Below are 10,439 nucleotides of genomic sequence, written 5' to 3' on the forward strand. Positions count from 1 at the left end.
AGGAAACGGTAATTTGACACAATTCTAACTACTTCATTTTTTACCCATCATTCCGTTCTGAAAATGTTCAAATACAGAAAAGTTGAACGAATTGCAGATGAACACCTGGCTAACTGGGGCTCATCCCAGTTACCATCTCACCGCGCAGGCTTTTGCGCTCCCCCCACCCACCTGTCCCCCTCACTTTTTGATATGTTTCAAAGTGAGTTACAGACACCAGTACCTTTCACCCCCAAGTACTTTGTCTTGCACATCAATGACCTGAATTCAGTATTTATCTGTTCTCTATATGAGTATTTTTGTAAAGTAAAAAGCACAAATCTTAAGGAGACCATCCAATGAGTTTTGACAAATGCATACACCTGGATAACCCAAAGTCCCGCCAAGACATACAACTTTACCATCTCTCCAGAAAGTTCTCTCCTGTCCCTTCCCACCCCTTGTAGCCACCCCACCAGGAGGACCGCTTTCTGATTCCTCTCAGCATGTATTAGTTCTGCCCATTGGTCAGTTTATTGTCTTCTTGTACAGCTGAATGGATAAACTTTCACACACACTTTGCTTTTGAACTAGCAAAACTTTAGTATTTCATCGGATACTCATTTCTTCTTTTAACATTTATAGACAATTTCTGACGGCAACAATGAAAATGCCCTTGGAAAAATGGAAAGAAAATCTTCAGTGTGTTTGAGCAATGTGCAGGCTCACGAAGGAGGCAGCGTTTGGCAGAGGGTGCAGGCTTGACTGCTTCCCACAAGGTGGCCTGGCTGTTCAGGAGAGAGAAATGGGCAAGTTCGTCTGTTGAAGATCCCCTGCGGGAGAATCAGGACAGCTCTCTCTCTCCATTCATGCGTGATATGATGGTGTTTTCATTTCTCACATCCCAGGACAGCAGACATATCCTCCCCACAGCTCTGCTCGAGCTCTTCATCTCTAGTTTGTTTTCGGAAGGTGCTTGCCAGACACAAGAGGGCACTCTGTGGGCCATGCAATTGACTGAGCAATGGTGAGATGTTCCAGAATCCGGTGGCTTGCAAGACCTTGCTTCCAGGAGAAAACAGACCGTCGATCATTTCCTGTGGACTGCCCTGGCAAGCCAGAAATAGCAGCCCAGTGGCATGCAGTGAAACGGTGTGCCCTCACCTCTCTTTTCTGTTTGTTTTGCTCAGCAAGTTGATTAAAATTGGAACATGTTTACCCAAAACTGTTGGCCTAGAACTGAGCTCCCACACTTCGATCATTCCTGAACTGCCATTATTTTGCCCTAAGGTACAAATGTTGATTCACCTATTTGCTAATTCATTTATTTATTCATCCCAAATATTTGTTGCCTCCCTTGCCCCAAAATGGTCGTTTTGTTTTCTTTCTTCCAGTGATGCAAGCCTGAAGGTAGCCCCTGTTCCTTTCCCCACCATGGCATCCGATCCATGGCCTTCTGCTTGTTTTACCTCCCTAACGCCTCCAGAGTGCATTTATTTGTTCCCGTGTGTTCATAGAGAGAAATGTCACTGAGCATCTACCAGGCCCCAGGTATTTACTATGCAATGGGGACACAGTGGTGTACTAAAAAGAATAGGCTTCTGCCCGCTAGAGATTCTGTTCTAGAGAGGAGAAAAAACTGAGCCCACAGAGACAATAAATGTGCTCGAGTGTCAGATCATGGCAGGTGCCATGAACAAGAAATGTAGAACCAGGGTCAGGTGACGATGTGCGAAGGAGAGGGAGCCACAACACACACAGTGGTCGAGGGAGGCCTTTGTGTGGAGAAAATCCTGGAACTAAGACTGAATGGTGAGAAAGAGACGGCCATGTGATGATGTGGCTGGGCAGGAGCTGACAATCACACCTCACTTTTCCTCCCATCACGTCTTCCCAAGCCCAACCAACTGCTCTGCTGTGATGCACTCCTGCCCACGTACGGTGATCTTTCTGAAAGGCAAACCCAATCCCATCAATTTCCCTGTCCTCCTGCAATGCTGATCAGTTTATCCCATGGCTCTGAATTGCTCTTGCTCTTAGGAAAACAGTCCTTGCCCTGGCAACAGGCACCGACCCTGCAGGGCTGCTGTGCCCCCTTCTCCAGCCACACCACACCCTCCTGGCCCCAGGGCTGTCCACTGTGCTTGCACACACGACGTCTTCCCTGTCACAGGACCCTTTCCCTCCTGCTTTTCCAGTAAATAGGCTCATCCTATGGATCCCAAGTTACATATCATTACCCCAAGAAATCCATCACTGACTTATTTTTTGGAATCACATACCCAAACTACAGGTATTCAGGGCACAGTGGCTCTCTTATATAGGACTTGTCACTCGAAAGTTTCCATGTAATTAGGATTGTTTGATTAATGTCTGTCTAGAAGATTCTTCAGAGGCACTCCCCTTGGAACAGTGCTTAGACTGTAATTTTAAAACTGTTGAATTGATGAATAAAATCATGAATAACTTCTATGAATTTGAAAGTCGTCTGCATAGAGAAGCTGTTGTACAACATCAGAATGGATGAGATCACCTTCAGGGATTACAGAAAAAATCATTCCTGGGCACCTGAGCTATGGGTGCTTCTAGCATCTGTAGTGCTCACAGAAGAGGGAGAGCCACACAAGGAAACAGACGTGGAGGAGCAGGGGAGGCAGGAGGAAAACCAAGACGGAGCTGTGCCTCCACGCCAGCACAGGAGAGACAGGCCCACTGTATGGAGTGCTGCTGTGTGCAACATGCAGAATGAAACTACACATGCCCCTCTCACCATACACTAAAATCAACCCAAAATGGGTTAAAGACTTAAGTATAAGACCTGAAGCTGTAAAATTACTAAGGGAAAATATAGGTGAAACACCTCAGGGATTAAGTCTGGGCACAGACTTTATGACTATGAGCCCAAAAGCACAAGTAGCAAAAGAAAAAATAAACAAATGGGACTATATCAAACTAAAAAGCTTCTGCACAGCAAAGGAAACAACCAACAGAGTGAAAAGACAACCTACAGAGTGAGAGAAAATTTTTACAAACTATGCATCTGACAAGGGATTAATATCCAGAATACACAAGGAACTCCAACAATTATATAGTTAAAAAAAACAACCAAATCAAAAAATGGGCAAAGGAGCTGAATAGACATTTTCAAAGGAAGACATACAAATGGCCAACAGGTATGTAAAAAAGTGCTCAACATCACTAGTCATCAGGGAAATGCAAATTAAAACCACATTGAGATACCACCTCACCCCACTTAGACTGGCTATAATCAAAAAGATGGTGAATAACAAATGCTGGCGAGGGTGTGGGGAGAAGGGAACACTCCTGCACTGTTGGTGGGACTATAAATTAGTACAGCCCCTATGGAAAACACTATGGAAGTTTCTCAAACAACTACAGATAGATCTTCCATATGATCCAGCAATCCCACTTCTGGGTGTATATCCAGAGGAATGGAAATCATCATGTCGAAGGGATACCTGTACTCCCATGTTCATCGCAGCTCTGTTTACAATAGCCAAGACATGGAACCAGCCTAAATGTCCATCAATGGATGATTGGATAAGGAAACTGTGGTATATATATACCATGGAATTCTACTCTGCCATAAAAAAGAATGAAATTCTCCCATTTGCAACAACATGGGTGAGCCTGTAGAAACTTATGCTGAGTGAAATAAACAAAGCACAGAGGGATAAATACCACATGTGCTCACTCATATGTGGGAGCTAAGAGAGAAAGAAGGAAGGAAAGAAAGACCACAGTGGTGCGTTGGACATGCAGAGGGAGAGAACATACCTTGGGCTACAAGAGTAGTGGTGGGGAAAGGGAGAGGGGGAGGGAGGTTGGGGATAATTGGGTGGGGGACACGGGGTACAAACAGAATTTGTGGTAATGGGCGTACTGCCAGTATGAATCTGGCCTTCACATCGTGGGCACGAGGGGTGACAATCAGCTTTGTATCTCATGAATATTCATAACCAATAAAATAAAATAAAAAATATTTTAGGAAATGTCAAATCATAAGTAAATAACTTAAAATGAAAATCTAAGACACACACACACAATATTTAGAAAATGTTCTTGGAACACTCCCTAAACACTGCAACAAATTCTGTTTATGTGTGTATATGTGTGTGTGTGGTGTGTGTGTGGTGTAGTGTGTGTATCTGTGTGTGTTGTGGGGTGTGTGGATGTGGATGTGTTGTGAGGAGTGTGTGTGTTGTAAGGGGTGTATGTCTGTGGTGTGTGATGTGGTGTATTTATTTGTGGTGTAGTGTGTGGTGTGTGTCTATGTATTTGGTATGTGTGTGGTATGCTGTGTGTGGTGTGCTTGTGTGTTGTGGGGTGTGTGTGTGCATGTTTGGTGTTTTTGTGTGTGTGTAGTGTCTGTGTGTGTGGTGTGGCATGTGCGTGTGTGTTGTGGGGAGTATGTGTATGTACATAGTGTGTGTGTTGTGGGTGTGTGTGTGTCTTTGGAAGAGAGACATGATAAGCTTTATTAAATAATACTCAAATCTCTACAGTGTATATTTTATCAGCTACTAATAGAAGATGGGTTTTTGTTTTGCTTTGTTTTTTATTTTTTAAGTTTTAGATTTTGTCGCTGCCTTGTGCTAGCACAGTGTGCATTTCTGCAAATGTAGTAAATTATATTAAATAATCTCAGAAGAACTCTAAAATAGAAATGAATGAAAATCAGGAAAGTTATTATTTAATAAAGAGAGCCTTTTTTTTTAAGCCCAGAGCATACTTGGGTACTTTTAAAAGTTTGTGGGAAAATAGAATTAAAAGACAATACAAATCTTTCCATAAACTTTTTGAAGTACCCTTGTACAAGATACACATAAGATGGTCCTTGGTAAATATTTTGAAGTAAGTTTTCTGTTTTGCAAAAATTACTTTTTGTATTTATTGCAAAGTAGAAATTCTAGTTTTTTCAAAATTTGTCAACAGTTTTTATGACACAGTCACTTGGTGTGTAGAAACACTCACGGATGCCCAGTAGTACTTCCTTGACTGTGTCCCCAGCCTGTCTGAAGGGGCATTATTGCCCCAGTGATAGTTGTGGGAATCCCAAGGTCATTTCCCGTGTGCTCTTAGAGTCCTGTGGCCTTCTGCCAGTGACCACAGAAGACCCCACTGCACATGCTGGCTCACTGATGTTTGCAGCAAAATCAGCATCTGCACCTGTCCCCGTGGCTGTCCACAAGCCCTCCAAGGCAAAAGGCACCAGTCTTGCTGTGGCCTTCTGCTCTCTGTATTCTGTGGAGGTTTTCATAAAAAGAGGTATTTTGTTTTCAGTCATTCTTGTATTGGAATGACTGGACTGGAAACAATCTAAACTTGGGTTGGAAAACAATCTAAGCAAAAAATATTTTTATGTACTCCAAATGACACTCTCCAGCCCTCACTCACCAAGTCAAATCACAATATCTTCTGAATTAAAAACAATCTTTAAATTCGATTTTTCAAATAAGCAGCAAAGATCTTCCAAAATAATTTCCCCCACAAATCTGAGGTAAACAACCTCCATCCTGACCCTCATACACCAACACAATGTGAAATTACAAAACTAGTTTCAATTGGAGATAAGTTCCCAAAACCAGCCCATGAAACACACATAGATCAGAAATCGGAAGTTCAGGCACATGTGTACAGTGTGGGTAGCTGGCTGCAGACCAACCAGGGCACTGCCACCTACTCTGTCCTCCCTCCACCTGCAGTGGTTATCCCTCTTAACTTACTGCGCCATGTTTAATCAGAAACATATGGGCCGGCCCGGTGGCGCACTGGATAGTGCGCCGCTTGGGAAGCGCGGCGGCGTACAACAAAGGTACGTGAGCATTCAATCATAAAGTTTTGCATTTCTCCACATCAGGCTGGCTTAAGTTAGTATTAAATTAATTTGCCTTCCATTTCAAGTGGTTACCTTTTGTAAGTATCTGTGTGATGATAATAGGCCTGTGTCTTTTGGGATGAGGATAAATCTCCAAAAGAAAGAGTGGGTAGGAAATAGAAGAGAAAGGCAGGGAAATGCTGTGTGTAGATCATTCCTACAGAACCTGCAGAGCTATAATTATCTCTAATACTGAAAGGTTTTGATGAAAAATTTCAGATCACTTCTACAAAACTTTTAGGGCTGGAATTATCTACAACACTCAGAGGTTTAGGTGAAAAAACTTCAAGGGAAAAAAAAGTCTTTCTTTTGGCATGACTAAGCCTAAAGCCTTTCTAAGTCTCAGCATTTAAGTGATGCTTAATTAATATCAGGAAGAAGGTGACATCAAACACTCTTTGTCACATTTCAGCTTTCTGGGGAGAAGAGAACATGTTATTAGGCCTCGTGGCTGACTTAACATCAGCACAGCCAGGGTAAGCAACTCACCCCTACTCCCCCTGCCCTTTCCCTTTTCTTCTCTGGGAACTGAGACTCCTCTCCTGGGAAGGGGTAAACATTACTGTCCTCGAAGGAATGCCTTGGAGGTTGTGTCCAGCAGGCTTTCGGCCAGAATGCTTTGTACTGAGAGAGCAGCTAATCGGGAGCCTATGACTTAACCTACCAGACGCTATCGAACCACAAGGACTGTGTCACCTTGCATACCACTGATTTCAAAATTGCCCATTACTCTGAACCCTCCCTAAAAGTCTTATAAACCCTCTGCTTTACTTAGCTCAGGGGAACTGATCTGGCTCAGTCTCCCCTCCGTGTTAGTGGAAATGAAGCTTTCAGCTGAAATGATTCCAGCTCGGGTCTCTCTCTCTTTTCTCTGCCTTGCTGAACCTAACAGATGTAAATTCACGTGACCAAAACATAAAGAGGTCACCTCTCAACCCAGGGAGAGCACCTCGTCTTTCTGGGCACGCTGAAGATGTGGCTTACGGGACAGTTGTGTTTTTGGCTTGGGATGCATTAGATCACGACTACAGGAATTATATGTTGTGTTAGTGTCGTTCATCATTAGAAGAAACCTAACATTTCCCTAATAGGAAGCAATTGCTGCAGAGTGGGCTCTGACAACCGTTACATGCACTGAGGAACGTAGCTGTGATTACCCTATAATTACAGTGATACAACAAACCTTGGCAAACGTTGGCACAGCAGAGCGACCTCTGTCGCCACCGAGTCCGGAGATGCGAGAGCCCTTGCAGGCACTGGCCTCTATCAGGCTTCCTGGGCGCCCCCCGCACTGCTGTATGCCCAGTGCCTCTGGGGGCTGTGCTCCGCCACAGTGTCTCGCATTTGCCTGACAACCAGAGAACCAAGAATCCTTATTTAAGTAGTGGGACCCAGGCCCCACCCATACTTAGGATCTCTGGGGAAGGGTCTAGGGAATTTGAATGTGGACGTTCTTACTAATCACTTATTATGGAAATGCCGAGGGATCCCTGAGTGCCTTTCAGGTCTGTCTTTGGTGATCTCAGCTGGTTATTCTCAGTGAAAGAAAAGGAACAAGCAAGTGCAAAAGACCCAAAGAGCCCTTTCAAAACACAGATTTCTTTTTCCCACCATCTCTGTGTTTTGAAATGACCTCTGGATCTGAAGCAGCCTCTGCTGACAACCACTCACCTCTGACTATGATGGGAAGACGCTGATCTTATGGGCTGCTCATTAAGCCAGGGGGTACGAGGGAACTTCAAAAAGTTCATGGGATAGTAGAATTACAAGATAATAGAAAACTTTCCACAAACTTTTTGAAGACCCCTAGTATTTACAGAATGCCCACCATTTATTTATTTGGGAATGTTTCAAGTGCTTACTCTAATTCCTACACTCACATGTTTCCTGTCCAATAAAACTGGCACGCACACAGCAGAGTTTTAAGCTCCATAAATAAGAGAATACAAATTTCCTGACATCATGACACAATCGAGGTGGAAGAACAAGCAGCATACCTCAAAGTCAAATAAAAGAGACTTATAAGAAAACTTATAAGAGACACTGCAAAGGAGAACATGGTTGAGGATCAAACGACAGTATCCACAGGAGGTGCCTTGAAGATGAGTCTTCACAGTGACCCGTGAAGATGGGCAAGAATGGGGTGCACACACAGGCAAAGAGGAGAGGAGGCACGACATGCTGGAGAGCCTGCACTCAGAAAAGGACACGTGAATTAATAAAAGCATGAATCGTTTATCCTGGAAATTTAATTTACCCCTAGTTTTTGTCAGGTGTCATGCACTGTTGATTTTTGCTTTTGAAATGCAATGGGTGTATCCTTTGCACATACAAAGCCTGAATGCATGACAATTTGCATTAATGTCAACAACCTTGAGTAAGCAATAAGTGTATGAAAATAATAATCCTGAGTACTGAAGTACACAGATGCACATGATGAAGACAAACGTAACAAGTTCACTGCATTAAGAAGGAGGTGCAGGAGAAGGAGACGTGAGAGTAGATCTATCTGCAGCACAAACCGAATCGAAAGCACAAGCAGTGAAGAGCAGCCCCGCCCATCACGATGACGGTGAGAGCTGCGGTACCCAACATTGGCAAAAACTCGATGAGGGTAAAAGAAAAGAAGTCTATGAATGGTTAGATTGTCCAGGAAAAGTCCTCTTGCAGTCCAGGGACCAGATAACAGTCAGTAGCAAATGCACTAGCGCGAGTCATCTGCAGGGAAAGGCTGCAATCTCAAACAAAATGAGCAGTCGTATTTCTCACTCACAGGAAGCAGGTATCAAAGCTGCTTTTACAGAAAATGTGGGCAGATGGCTTTCACTGTGTCCCGGTGTGAAATGATTCCAACTGACAGGGTTTGCAGAAGAATAGTAATTGGTTCTTTTCTCAGAAGAAATCCTGCCATCAAGGAAGAATTTTACTCAACTGCAGCAGACATGTCCTTCAGGGATGATGCCAATAATGATCCACAGTGGTCTCAGGAACAGCTAATTGGTGCAAAAGTTTGCTTTGCTGTACTTGTTACAGGCCAAACTGCGGTGGACATCATAAGTCATGCCACCCAGGCTCTTTCTGAAGTGCTGGAGAAACCCTAGTTGACCCTGAACTGTACACTGGTGGACACGAAATTGAATTTGGTGTTGACATAACCACCAAAGAAATGGTTCTTGCTGATGTGATTGATAATGATTCCTAAAGACGTCTGGAGATGGGAGCCAACAGAAGGACAGTCTTATCATGACCTTAAAGAAGTAACTCCTAAAGGGCTCCAGATGGTAAAGAAAAACTTTGAATTGCACAGAGAGTGAAGCTGCTTCTGAAATCAGAACGTGAAAGGCTGTAGTATCAACTTCTGATCTTGGACACTGGGAAAAAGTCGAGAAGTCCTGTGGAAATTTTGGCATTCCATGTGAACTTTGGGTAACATGTGCCCATAAAGGACCAGATGAAACTCTGAGGATTAAAGCTGAGTATGAAGGGGTGGCGTTCCCACCGTACTTGTGGCAGGCAGAAGCTGTGGTTTGGGACCAGCGATGTCTGGTGGCACTGCACACCCAGTTCCCAGCAGTCCTTCCTCAGCCAGACTGGGAGCTCAGGATGTGGGGTCCTCTCTTCCACTACCTGCTGGTCTTGGCTATTTGACCATTCTTTCTCCAGAAGGATCAGCCCAGTTTGCTGCTCAGATATTTGGATTAAACAAGCATTTGGTATGGGGCAAGCTGGAAGCAAGCATATTGAACACGTGCAAGCAGGCTGACAAGAAAATCAGAGAATGTAATTTATAAGGAAGAACATTATTGTGTGTTTTACGAGGAAATCTACACATTTCTAATTTAGCTGGAAAAAAAAGATGAAAAGATGATTTTAAATCAATCAGAGAAAACCAATAAAATTTATTAGTCAATAAATGCTTTTCTAAATTCATGAATTAGTAAAATATTCATATTTATTAATGTTTCATTTTCTTTTTTAAGTCTAGTTATGTAAATATTTCTTTATAAGTAGTGAAATTACAATGAGGACATTGTTAAATTAATCTCTTATCCACTATATGGTCATCGTTAGGTAACATAATCAAGGAAGTATATTTCATAAATGCTAATAATGTTCTACTACAAGGCTCTGAAGTTATTATTAGACCTTCTATATCTCAACCTGTAAGTGTAGAAAGTTGAAATGGTTGTATCTTAGAAAGGGCAGAAAGGGTACTGAACACCACACAGTCCTCCACCTGATGTCTTCACACAGTTCTAAGGGCAGGCTTGTTTATTTGCAGTCAGTATCCCAGAAAATGACGTGCATTTGCATGTTTCTGTAGCTATATATGTGTTTTGTTTTGATTTATTTTTAAAGAAAAATTGCGATTGGTGCTGGGGCAGAGGAGACGCATGAAATAAGATGAAAGGGCACTGGGGTACTTCTGGAAAGGGAATGTTCTGAGACCTTCTCTGATATATAAAAAGTGATGCCTTGGGCCGGCCCGGTGGCGCACTGGATAGTGCGCCGCTTGGGAAGCGCGGCGGTGCTCCCGCCCGAGGGGTCGGGTCCCACATAC

The 10,439-nt window shown here is 43.3% G+C and overlaps 1 pseudogene; it reads left to right on the plus strand.

The window, feature by feature from the left end:
- The first annotated feature begins 4,976 nt into the window (after positions 1–4,976).
- Positions 4,977–9,669, plus strand: LOC103592778 (annotated as a pseudogene).
- Positions 9,670–10,439: the final 770 nt, after the last annotated feature.

This window comes from Galeopterus variegatus, unplaced genomic scaffold (genome assembly GCF_000696425.1).
Source record: "Galeopterus variegatus unplaced genomic scaffold, G_variegatus-3.0.2 Scaffold1219, whole genome shotgun sequence".
Taxonomy (NCBI): Eukaryota; Metazoa; Chordata; class Mammalia; order Dermoptera; family Cynocephalidae; genus Galeopterus; species Galeopterus variegatus.